We start from the raw sequence: 12,731 nt of genomic DNA on the forward strand, positions 1-12,731 counted from the left end.
GTGAGGATGGGAGGGAGAAAGGGGTGGTGGTGAGGGAGTCAGTCTCTGGCCGTTCTGAGTTGGGTGCTTCTGAGGTGCGCATCCCACTGAAGGTGCTGTGCAGGCTGTTGGTTACCTAGTTGAGAGCTCCAAGGACAGGTCTGGACTGGGATAGAAATTTGCAAGACATTGTCATGTAGTTGGCACTTATAAACAAACACGACATCACCCAGGAAGAGTCCAGAGTGAAGAGGGCTCAAGATAGCCTGAAGGACTCAATATTTGGAGATCAAGTAGAATAGGAACCAACAAAGGAGACTGAAGGGTAGCCAGAAGGGAAAGAAAAACCAGAAGAGGGTTCTATCCTGGAAGAACAGAGGAGAGCATTTCAAAAAGGAAGGAGTATCATTTACCAAATTCCCTTGCAGCTAAGAAAGGTAAGGTTGAGGCTGGGCGCGGTGGCTCAAGCTTGTAATCCCAGCACTTTGGGAGGCCGAGGCGGGCGGATCACGAGGTCAGGAGATCGGGACCACGGTGAAACCCCGTCTCTACTAAAAATACAAAAAATTAGCCGGCGTGGTGGCGGGCGCCTGTAGTCCCAGCTACTCGGAGAGGCTGAGGCAGGAGAATGGTGTGAACCCGGGAGGCGGAGCTTGCAGTGAGCCGAGATTGCGCCACTGCGCTCCAGCCTGGGCGACAGAGCGAGACTCCGTCTCAAAAAAAAAAAAAAAAAGGTAAGGTTGAGAAAACAAAATGGAGCTTGGTGATTGCAACACAAAATACCTATGGAGTGATGGGGAGGGAAGCCAGACTGGAGGGAACAAAAATCACACTTCTCATATCTGTCAAGCAATCCGGCCACCTCGGCCTCCCAAAGTGCTGGGATTATAGGCATGAGCCGCTGTGCCTGGCCCAAACTTGTAGTTATAAAATGAATAAGTTCTGGGGAGCTAATGTGCAGCATGGTTACTATAGTTAATAATACTGTATTGTTTACTTGAAATTTGCTAAGAGTAGGTCTTAAGTGTGCTCACTCTACCCTCCACACACACAGACACAAATGGTAACTGTGGTGATAGATATGTTAATTAATGTGATTACTACACAGTGCATTCATATATCAAATAATTACATTGTACACCTTAAATATAAGCAATTATTGTCAATTATGCCTCAATAAAGCTAGAAGTTAAAAAAAAAAAAATAGATTCAGAGCACAATGGGACAGATTGGTGTTGGTTATGTCTTTCCTCCACCATAACCAGTGGGATGAAAGTGAGCACAAGCTTAGACAGCATTGTCGATTTGGGGATGGGAAGATGGCATTTCCATCTGATAGGTTCTGTTTTCCAAGCAGGCAGTTTTGAGGAGAAGGTATGAAATTGTTATCTTCACAGTGGCTAAGCAGAGCATGGTTTCTGGGCGTAGCTGAGTGCCCGCATGAGGTTTGTTAGGACCTCAGAGTCCTGCTGCGTGTGCAGGCAACCGAAGGTGGAGAATTGAAGCTGGAGCAGGATTGGGTCTTGGTAGTTGAGTCCAGTAGCAAGTGGGGATGCAGAGAAACTGACAGTACTTTTGAGGGATTGATTATACTGATGCAGTATAGAATCAAGGCTGGAGAAGTAGAGAGGAGAAGCCAAGAAGAGGCTGGTGAGCCAGAGAAAAAGGAGTGTCTGAGGATTAGAGGTCTTTTTTTTTTTTTTTTGAGTCTCGCTGTCGCCCAGGCTGGAGTGCAGTGGCGCGATCTCGGCTCACTGCAAGCTCTGCCTTCCGGGTTCACGCCATTCTCCTGCCTCAGCCTCCCGAGTAGCTGGGACTACAGGCGCCCGCCACCGCGCCCAGCTAATTTTTTGTATTTTTAGTAGAGATGGGGTTTCACCGTGGTCTCGATCTACTGACCTCGTGATCCACCCGCCTCGGCCTCCCAAAGTGCTGGGATTACAGGCGTGAGCCACCGCTCCCGGCCTAGAGGTCTTGACAAGGTCAAAGAACGGTGGCAGTGGGAGTGACTGAGCAAGCAAACTTTACGAGGATAGGAGGTGATGAGCAGAGCAAGATTTAAAAACAGATTTGAGAAACAAATTTCCAGGGAAGACAAAGACTAGGGTGACCACGAGAAGGAGGTGAAGTGGGGTAGACGAAGACTGGAACTCAGCAGGATTTGAGGCCAGGAGCACACATGGGTTTCAGGGAAAGAAAATGGGAATAGGGATGGAAAGAGAAGTCTGTGAGGTGAACCATCTTTAGTGAGTGAGGAGGTTGATAGCAGATGGCAGCAGTAAGGAAGGTAGGAAGTTGGTACAACTTCATGAATGAGTTTCAAAGGAGTAGGAGATTTTGCAAGAAGGAGAAGTGGTTTGGAAGGGGCCTTAGGTGCGGAGGTAAGCAAAAAATCTAGTCACCTCCTGACTTGGGTACGTGGAGTGTAAAGTGTTGGAGAGGGGGAGCCCTTAGGATATTTCTGTTAAGGAAGGAGTTTAATGTTCCAAGAACACATTAAAGATACAGAGACGGTTCCTGATCCAAAGAAAGATTTCAGCAGGTACTGTGAAAGGGACTGGGAGGGAGAAACAAGAGGTAGGGGGGGTTTGTTCAGATTAAGAGTGTGGCTCTAAATTTTGGCAGCACTTAGAATCAACTAGGGAGCTTTCCAAAAACAAAAGTGATGTTGGGATTCCACTCCCAGAGATTTTGCTGTAAATGGTCTTGGGTGTTGCCTGGACACTACTTGATGTGCATTCAAAGTTGAGAACCAGCAGTTTAAGGGATATACAATATGGCCAGGAGATGATGGGTGACCAGCTGATCACCCATCTCTGGCAGTGATTGTGGTCAACACAATGAAATTCATTGACAGTCTCTTAGCATGAGATGGGAAACATCCTAATTGTTGCAGAAGGTAGTTAACAGATGCTTTTTATTTCTTGATTCAAAAGCAGTTTAAGAGATGAACATAAATATCATGGCGTTTCTTCTCGTTCGTATCGTTTCATAGCTTTTTACTGTCAACCTCCAAAAAATTCACAGATACTAAACTTCATTGCTTTGTTATGGAACAAGTGTTTAGAGTAGATGCTTCATAACTTGAATATATTATTACCTATTTAAAATATTAAAGATATTAGAGTTAACTAAAGACCGCACTTTATAAAAAATCTCAGTAACTGCACAGCACAATTCAATGTCCCATAAATTCTATTGTCCCCAATAGAATTTTAATGACTAACTAGTCATTAAAATAAGGCAAATATTGGCTGGGTGTGGTGGCTCATACCTGTAATCCCAGCACTTTAGGGGGCCAAGGCAGTGAGATCCCCTGAGGTCAGGAGTTCAAGACCAGCCTGATCAACATGGCAAAACCCTGTCTCCACTAAAAATACAAAAATTAGCCAGGTTTGCCTTTCGGCCGGAACCACCATCATCCAGTAATTCACCAAAATGACAAACACAAAGGGAAAGAGGAAAGGCACCCGATATATGTTCTCTAGGCCTTTTAGAAAACACGGAGTTGTTCGTTTGGCCACGTATATGCGAATCTATAAGAAAGGTGATATTGTAGACATCAAGGGAATGGGTACTGTTCAAAAAGGAGTGCCCCACAAGTGTTACCATGGCAAAACCAGAAGAGTCTACAATGTTACCCAGCATGCTGTTGGCATTGTTGTAAACAAAGAAGTTAAGGGCAAGATTCTTGCCAAGAGAATTCATGTGCGTATTGAGCACATTGAGCACTCTAAGAGCTGAGACAGCTTCCTGAAACGCGTGAAGGAAAATGATCAGAAAAAGAAAGAAGCCAAAGAGAAAGGTACCGGGTTCAACTAAAGCGCCAGCCTGCTCCACCCAGAGAAGCACACTTTGTGAGAACAAATGGGAGGGAGCCTGAGCTGCTGGAACCTATTCCCTATGAATTCATGGCATAATAGGTGTTAAAAAAAAAAAAAAAAAAATGACCTCTGGGCTGTAAACAAAACAACAACAACAAAAAATTAGCCAGGCTTGGTGGTGGGCACCTGTAATCCCGGCTACTCGGGAGGCTGAGGCAAAAGAATTGCTTGAACCCGGGAGGCGAGGTTGCAGTGAGCTGAGACCGAGATTGCGCCACTGCACTTCAGCCTAGGCGGCAGAGTGAGACTCCGTGTCAAAAAAGAAGGGAAGGGGAGGGGAGGGGAGGGGAGGGGAAGGGGAAGGGAGGGGAGGGGAAGGGGAGGGGAAGAGGAGGGGAGGGGAGGAGAGGGGAGGGGAGGGGAGGAGAGGGGAGGGGAGGAGAGGGGAGGGGAGGGGCAAATACAGTATTCTGTTACATGAATATTCCAAAATGTATGGTATAGCACACTACCCTAGAGTTGTTTGTGGTCATCCAGAAGAAGCATGAGCTTAATGGCATGCCAGTTACTTTGGAGGAAGGCCAGGAATCCAACAGCTAGAATTTGAAGCAGAGCAACAGATGAAGCAGGAAGGGAAGGTTGGAGCCTTGAATGCCTTGGAAATAATTTGGTCTCTAGTTCCCTGCATCACAATGTGTTTTAAGTCATGGCACACAAAGAAAACAATATTTGAACCCCCTACTGGGTTACAGTGGAAAGATTTGGGAACATCTATATGTGGCTTAGTGAAAAAATGACATTTTTACTTTAAATCATTTTAATACAAAAACCAAATGGAAACTATTGCAGAGATTGTTAACTACTAAATTTGTATAAAACTTCCACAAAAATATCTTACCTAATTATTTAGTGTGAAACTTCAAGCTGATTTTCATGAATGTAATTTCTTTAAAAATGTTTAATTGTGAAATACAGAAGAATATGTAAAACACATGCAGGATTTCAGAAATATCAACAAAATGCCTAGCTATGTAGTGATCACCCAGGTTATGAAATAGAACATTGCCAATGTCTTAAAAGTCCCCAGTGTATACTGATCATGCCTTTTTCCTCCACCCGCCCAGAGATAACCCTATGTGGCTTTTGTGATAATTACACCCTTGCTTTTTGCTTTCTTTTTTTTTTGAGACGGAGTTGCGCTCTTGTTGCCCAGGCTGAAGTGCAGCAATAGCATGATCTCGGCTCACCGCAACGTCCGCCTCCTGAGTTCAAGCAATTCTCCTGCCTCAGCCTCCTGAGTAGCTGGGATTACAGCCATGCACCACCACGCCCAGCTAATTTTGTATTTTTAGTAAAGACAGGGTTTCACCATGTTGGTCAGGCTGGTCTGGAACTCCTGACCTCAGGTGATCCACCTGCCTTGGCCTCCCAAAGTGCTGGGATTACAGGCGTGAGCCACCACGCCTGGCACCCTTGCTTTTTTCCTATTTGTATATCCTAAACAGGATAATTCACCTGTTTGAATGCTATGTAAGTGGTATTATCCTGTGATCTGCTTCTTGCACTCAACACCATGCTTGTGAGTGTCACCGTGTTCATGTATATAATTGTAGTTCATTTGTTTTCCCGATCCATAGTATTCCATTATATAGCTATACCATAATTTGTTTGTCCACTCTGCTGTTAATGGACTGAAGCTAGCCTCAGTTTTTATTTACAAAAAAAATGCTGCCACAAACATACTTGATCACATCACTGGAACACAGGTGAAAGAGGTTCTTTAAGGTATGTGTTTGGAGTAAAATCTCTAGGTCATGGATCAGTGCTTCTCAAATATTCACATGTGCATGACATTCTGATTCAGCAGGTCTGGGGCAGAATCTGAGATTCTGCATTTTTTTTTTTTTTTTTTTTTTGAGACAGAGTCTGTCTCTGTCGCCCAGGCTGGACTGCAGTGATGCAATCTCAGCTCAATGCAACCTCCGCCTCCTGGGTTCAAGCGATTCTCCTGCCTCAGCCTCCCGAGTAGCTAGGACTACAGGCACAGGATTCTGCATTTTTAACAAGCACTCAGGAGATGCCAGTGCTGCTGGTTCAGGAACCACATACGGTGAGTATGGTACAAATTTGACCAATGTTATTAGATAACCACTTTTCCCAAGTACTTATAGGAATGAGTCCCTGCTATTCTACATACTCCATAGTACCATTAGACTTAAATTTAAATGAAATTTAAGGCCTTCAACAAAATTCAACAGCCCTTCATGCTAAAAACGCTAAGTAAATTAGGTATTGATGGGACGTATCTCAAAATAATAAGAGCTATTTATGACAAACCTACAGCCAATATCATACTGAATGGGCAAAAACTGGAAGCATTCCCTTTGAAAACTGGCACAAGAGAGGGATGCCCTCTGTCATCACTCCTATTCAACATAGTGTTGGAAGTTCTGGCCAGGACAATCAGGAAGGAGAAAGAAATAAATGGTATTCAATTAGGAAAAGAGGAAGTCAAATTGCCCCTGTTTGTGGATGACATGATTGTATATCTAGAAAACCCAATCATCTCAGCCGAAAATCTTCTTAAGCTGACAGGCAACTTCAGCAAAGTCTCAGGATACAAAATCAATGTGCAAAAATCACAAGCATTCTTATGCACCAATAACAGACAAACAGAGAGCCAAATCATGAGTGAACTCCCATTCACAATTGCTTCAAAGAGAATAAAATACCTAGGACTCCAACTTACAAGGGATGTGAAGGACCTCTTCAAGGAGAACTACAAACCACTGCTCAATGAAATAAAAGAGGATACAAACAAATGGAAGAACATTCCATGCTCATGGGTAGGAAGAATCAATATCGTGAAAATGGCTATACTGCCCAAGGTAATTATAGATTCAGTGCCATCCCCATCAAGCTACCAATGACTTTCTTCACAGAATTGGAAAAAAACTACTTTAAAGTTCATATGGAACCAAAAAAGAGCCCGCATTGCCAAGTCAATCCTGAGCCAAAAGAACAAAGCTGGAGGCATCATGCTACCTGACTTCAAACTGTACTACAAGGCTACAGTAGCCAAAACAGCATGGTTCTGGTACCACAACAGAGATATAGACCAATGGAACAGAACAGAGCCCTCAGAAATAATACCACACATCTACAACCATCTGATCTTTGACAAACCTGACAAAAACAAGAAATGGGGAAAGGATTCCCTATTTAACAAATGGTGCTGGGAAAACTGGCTAGCCATATGTAGAAAGCTGAAACTGGATCCCTTCCTTACGCCTTATACAAAAATTAATTCAAGATGGATTAAAGACTTAAACGTTAGACCTAAAACCATAAAAACCCTAGAAGAAAACCTAAGCAATACCATTCAGGACATAGGCATGGGCAAGGACTTCATGTCTAAAACACCAAAAGCAATGGCAACAAAAGCCAAAATTGACAAATGGGATCTCATTAAACTAAAGAGCTTCTGCACAGCAAAAGAAACTACCATCAGAGTGAACAGGCAACCTACAGAATGGGAGAAAATTTTTGCAATCTACTCATCTGACAAAGGGCTAATATCCAGAATCTACGATGAACTCCAACAAACTTACAAGAAGAAAACAACTCCATCAACAAGTGGGCGAAGGATATGAACAGACACTTCTCAAAAGAAGACATTTATGCAGCCAAAAGATACATGAATAAATGCTCGTCATCACTGGCCATCAGAGAAATGCAAATCAAAACCACAATGAGATACCATCTCACACCAGTTAGAATGGCAATCATTAAAAAGTCAGGAAACAACAGGTGCTAGAGAGGATGTGGAGAAATAGGAACACTTTTACACTGTTGTGGGACTGTAAACTAGTTCAACCATTGTGGAAGTCAGTGTGGCAATTCCTCAGGGATCTAGAACTAGAAATACCTTTTGACCCAGCCATCCCATTACTGGGTATATACCCAAAGGATTAAAAATCATGCTGCTATAAAGACACATGCACATGTATGTTTATTGCGGCACTATTCACAATAGCAAAGACTTGGAACCAACCCAAATGTCCAACAATGATAGACTGGATTAAGAAAATGTGGCACATATACACCATGGAATACTATGCAGCCATAAAAGATGATGAGTTCATGTCCTTTGTAGGGACATGGATGAAGCTGGAAACCATCATTCTCAGCAAACTATCACAAGGACAAAAAACCAAACACTGCATGTTCTCACTCATAGGTGGGAATTGAACAATGAGAACACAGGGACACAGGAAGGGGAACATCACACACCGGGCCCTGTTGTGGGGCGGGGGGATGGGGGAGGGATAGCATTAGGAGATATACCTAATGCCAAATGACAAGTTAATGGGTGCAGCACACCAACATGGCACATGTATACATATGTAACAAACCTGCACGTTGTGCACATGTACCCTAAAACTTAAAGTATAATAAAAAAATCTAAAATTTTATTTAAAAGAAACATGAGTTTTTTCTTTGTCCAATGTAGTATTAAAATTTACTGTTATAATGCTGCTGATAGATTTCAAATCCAATTTTATGTCTTCCAATCAAATTTTTATTTATTTCTTTTTTTTAAATTATATTTTGAGACAGTTTTGCTCTGTCATCCTGGCTGGAATGCAAGGGTGTGATCATAGTTCACTGCAGCCTCTGACTTCCAGGCTGAAGCCATACTCCTGCCTCAAACTCCCCTGCCAGGCCCTCTAACCCGCAGTAGCTGGAACTACAGGTGTGCACCTCAGCCCTCCCAAATTACTGGGATTACAGGCATGAGCTGCCACTCCCGGCATCAAATTGTTCAAAATGATAATACAACTAATTCTAAAAATGCACACGCACTGTTAGAGCAATCACCCTGTAGCCACACAGAGGGCACATCAGTGATTATTGAGCAAAAGAATCAAATACATGTGAAGACAGCAATTTGGACCAGTACGCCAGTTTGCAGCATTCCCCCTTCCCCAACCAGCCATACCTTGGGTTGAGCTTCCTGGACACCTGGGCAACATTCTCCTTCTGCATCTCTATGGGTAACACATCTGCAGTGGGCAGAGGAGGACATGGGCAAACCTGGCCCAACTCAGGCTACCATCCAAGAAGCCTCAGGAGAAGCTGCTTTTACCTGAAGCTGATAGGCCCAGGAGCAACCTGGATCACTGGCCAATTGATGTTTTGTACCACACCTGTAGCCTGTTTCCCTTCCCTGGGATACAGGCTGGGAAGCTATGCTCTAGTAAAGAAGAAACCTTAGAATACTTTAGGGTGTAGTAAGAAAGACCACTGGAGGCAGTGGATGAATGAGAACAGCTGTTCTCAATTCTGGCTGCATAGTCAAATCTACCAAGTTGCTTTAAAATTATCCTGGTAGCTGGGGCCTCACCTCCAGGGAGTCTGATGTAATTGCTATGGGTAAGGCACAGACATCAGTAAATTTTTTTGAGATGGGATCTAGCTATGTTGTCCAGGCTAGTCTCAAATTGCTAGGTTTAAGTGGTGCTCCAACCTCAGCCTCCTGTGTAGCTAGGATTACGAGTGTGTGCCACCCTGCCTGGCCAGGCATCAGTAATCTTTTAAGAGTTCTCCAGATGATTAAAATAAGCAATTGGTCATGAAAATTGCTAGATTAGTGTGCTCCAGGGCAGGGATATCATTGGGGAGCATATGCAGTAAGTAAGAAACTGGAGGACCTGGACTGTGTCTGAGAAGTTGAAGCGGGAGTGCTGGTGTAGACCAGTATTTTTTAGAGTGTAGTCATCCAAACTTCTAACACATATAGGTTCCTGGGCCTCATCTATATAATTAGAATGTCTTGGGTGGGACCCAGTGATCTGCATTTTAAATAAGCTCCCCAGGTGATTCTTAGAACACTGATGTTTGAAACATGATAGATAATTTGCAGATAGAACCTACACCATTCTATCATTACCTATGGGTAATAATATAAAGATTTTTAAAACTGACTTCAAGAATTCACCGGAGTGTCATATACCCAAATGAAATACGTGAATAATTCACCAAAAGGCATTTCTTAGAATAAGCCTCAGTGAAACCAGCAAAAGAACATATCTGGCCAACCTTCAGAAAATTAATACATCATTGCTCTTATAAGCCATGGTTTTGAACTTGTTTGTTACATAGCAATATATAATGAACATAGCTGTGAATGGTATTCAATTTGCTGCCCACGCAGGAGATGAGCATTACTTCAGAGTACAGAAGGAAATTGAGTGGAAGAAGCAATAGTGTATTAGTCTGTTTTCACACTGCTAATAAAGACATATCTAAGACTGGGTAATTTAAACAGAAAAGAGGTTTAATGGACTCACAGTTCCACATGGCTGGGGAGGCCTCACCATCATGGCAGAAGACAAAAACAAGCAAGTCGCATATTACATGGATGGCAGCAGGCAAAGAGAGAGAGAACTTGTGCGGGGGAACTCCTCCTTATAAAATCATCAGATCTTGTGAGATTTATTCACTATCACGAGAATAGCACAGGAAAGACTGCCCCCATGATTCAATTATCTCCCACTGGGTCCCTCCCATGACATGTGGGAGTTGTGGAAGCTACAATTCAAGATGAGACTTGGGTGGGGACACAGCCAAACCACATCAAATCTGTAAGAGCAGAGAATAATTAACTTGTTGACTCTTCTTAGCCTACCAGCAGTTTATACTCATATTACAAAATATCATTTCCTTATAATGCCAGAGAATCCACTTACTTGCTTTTCTTTGTGTTTCAGTCCTCAGTTCTGAGATACTCACAAATTAGTATAGTGTTGCAACAGTTGCACATAGCAGCTGAGGAACATTTTGCAAAAATCACAAAATTCGTATTACTCTTGAATTTGTGTATAAATATATAGACCTAGAGGTAATGTGAATGGTGATACTAATCATAATTCTTTCCATTGGAAAGTAAATAGACATTGAATACTAGAATTGAGTAGTTTTATTTTCTATTAAAATATTTCAGGCCGGGCGCAGTGGCTCAAGCCTGTAATCCCAGCACTTTGGGAGGTCGAGGCGGGCGGATCACGAGGTCAGGAGATCGAGACCATCCTAGCTAACACAGTGAAACCCCGTCTCTACTAAAAATACAAAAAATTAGCCGGGCGAGGTGGCCGGTGCCTGTAGTCCCAGCTACTCGGGAGGCTGAGACAGGAGAATGGCGTGAACCCCAGGAGGCGGAGCCGGCAGTGAGCCGAGATCGTGCCACTGCACTCCAGCCTGGGCAACAGCGAGACTCTGTCTCAAAAAATAAATAAATAAAAATAAAATAAAATATTTCATAAGATTAGTTTTTTAATAATTACAATCTTTGGCTTTATTGAATAATTTCTTCACATTTTCACTTTTTAATTTTAAGACAGTTTTGGATATTTAAAGAGAAAAGTAACTTTTGAAAGTATGAGACCATTATAATTTTTTTATTTTCTAACATTTAATTTACATTTTTAGATAAAAATATATTCAAAGTTTGAATATTTGAAAACAACTACACATCATTATTTAAGCCTTTAGATCACTGAAATGAGTACAGGTCAAGACCATGACAGAAATAGGTAATATAAAAGTAAAGTTCATGGCCAGGCGTAGTGGCTCATGCTTGTAATCCCAGCATTTTGGGAGGCTGGCAAGGGAGGATCCCTTGAGCCCAGGAGTTCAAGACCAGCCTGGGCAACATAAGGAGACCTTAGTTCTTAAAAAAAATGTTAAAAATTAGCCAGGTGTGGTGGCACATAGTCCCAGCTACTCAGGCGGCTGAGGCAGGAGGATTGCTTGAGCTTGGGATATTGAGGCTGCGGTAGCTGTAATTGCGCCACTTCACTACAGCCTGAGTGACAGAGTGAGACCCTATCTTGAAAATAAATAGATAAGTAAATAGAATCAGAAGAGAAACAAACTGCAAGGGAAAAATAGAAAATTTTCAAATAAGAGGCTATTTAAAATTTTAAAACTAGGAACAATAAAAACTAGCAGACTTTATTGAGCATGACTCATGTAAAGTTCAGAAATAGGGCATTGTAAATTATGAATGAAGATTACTCACGAAAATGAAACAGGTATTTATTCTTATCAAATTCACAACTTGAACTTCAAGTCAGATTCAATCTTAGCAACTTCAAATTATTTGGTAAATGATTCTTTAGCTACTGTATTAGTCCATTTTCATACTGCTATAAAGAACTACCTGAGACTGGGTAATTTATGAAGGAAAGAAGTTTAATTGACTCACAGTTCTGCAGGTTTAACAGGAAGCAAGACTGGGAGGCCTCAGGAAACTTACAATCCTGGTGGAAGGTGAAGGGGAAGCAAGCACCTTCTTCACGTGGTGGCAGGAAAGAGAGAGAAGGAGAGTGAGGAGGGGAGGTGCCACACACTTTTAAGCCATCAGATCTTGTGAAAACTCACTCACTATCATGAGAATAGCATGGGGGAAATCCACCCCCAAGATCCAATCACCTCTTACCAGGTCCCTCCCTCAACATTGGGAATTATAATTCAACAGGAGATTTGGGTGGGGACACAGAGCCAAAGTAAAAGTGAGATAGAAAAGAGAATTATTCATATCAAATACATAATTCAGAAGGAACAAATGTAACTGTGGGCCGCACCTTGCAAGACAGAGAAAATTATATCCATGAAATCAGCAAATTGGTCAAAAAGTTAGAACCTCTGGAGTGTCACTAGGTTTGTTGGATAATGATTCTGGAAATTGATCCTACTCCTTTTGACAGCATGAGATTCTTTGCAGCAAAACAAAATGTGCTTCAAATTAATCATTATAATTTTTCCTCAGATAAACATAACAGAAAATTTGGCATTTCATCCGTATTAGTCTGTTTTCACACTGCTATAAAGAAATACCTGAGACTGAGTAATTTTTAAAGGAAA

General features: G+C 42.3%; 1 pseudogene; it reads left to right on the forward strand.

The window, feature by feature from the left end:
• The first annotated feature begins 3,383 nt into the window (after positions 1 to 3,383).
• Positions 3,384 to 3,951, forward strand: LOC129479038 (large ribosomal subunit protein eL21-like; annotated as a pseudogene).
• The last annotated feature ends 8,780 nt before the right edge of the window (positions 3,952 to 12,731 follow it).

Source organism: Symphalangus syndactylus, chromosome 3 (assembly GCF_028878055.3).
Source record: "Symphalangus syndactylus isolate Jambi chromosome 3, NHGRI_mSymSyn1-v2.1_pri, whole genome shotgun sequence".
Classification (NCBI taxonomy): Eukaryota; Metazoa; Chordata; class Mammalia; order Primates; family Hylobatidae; genus Symphalangus; species Symphalangus syndactylus.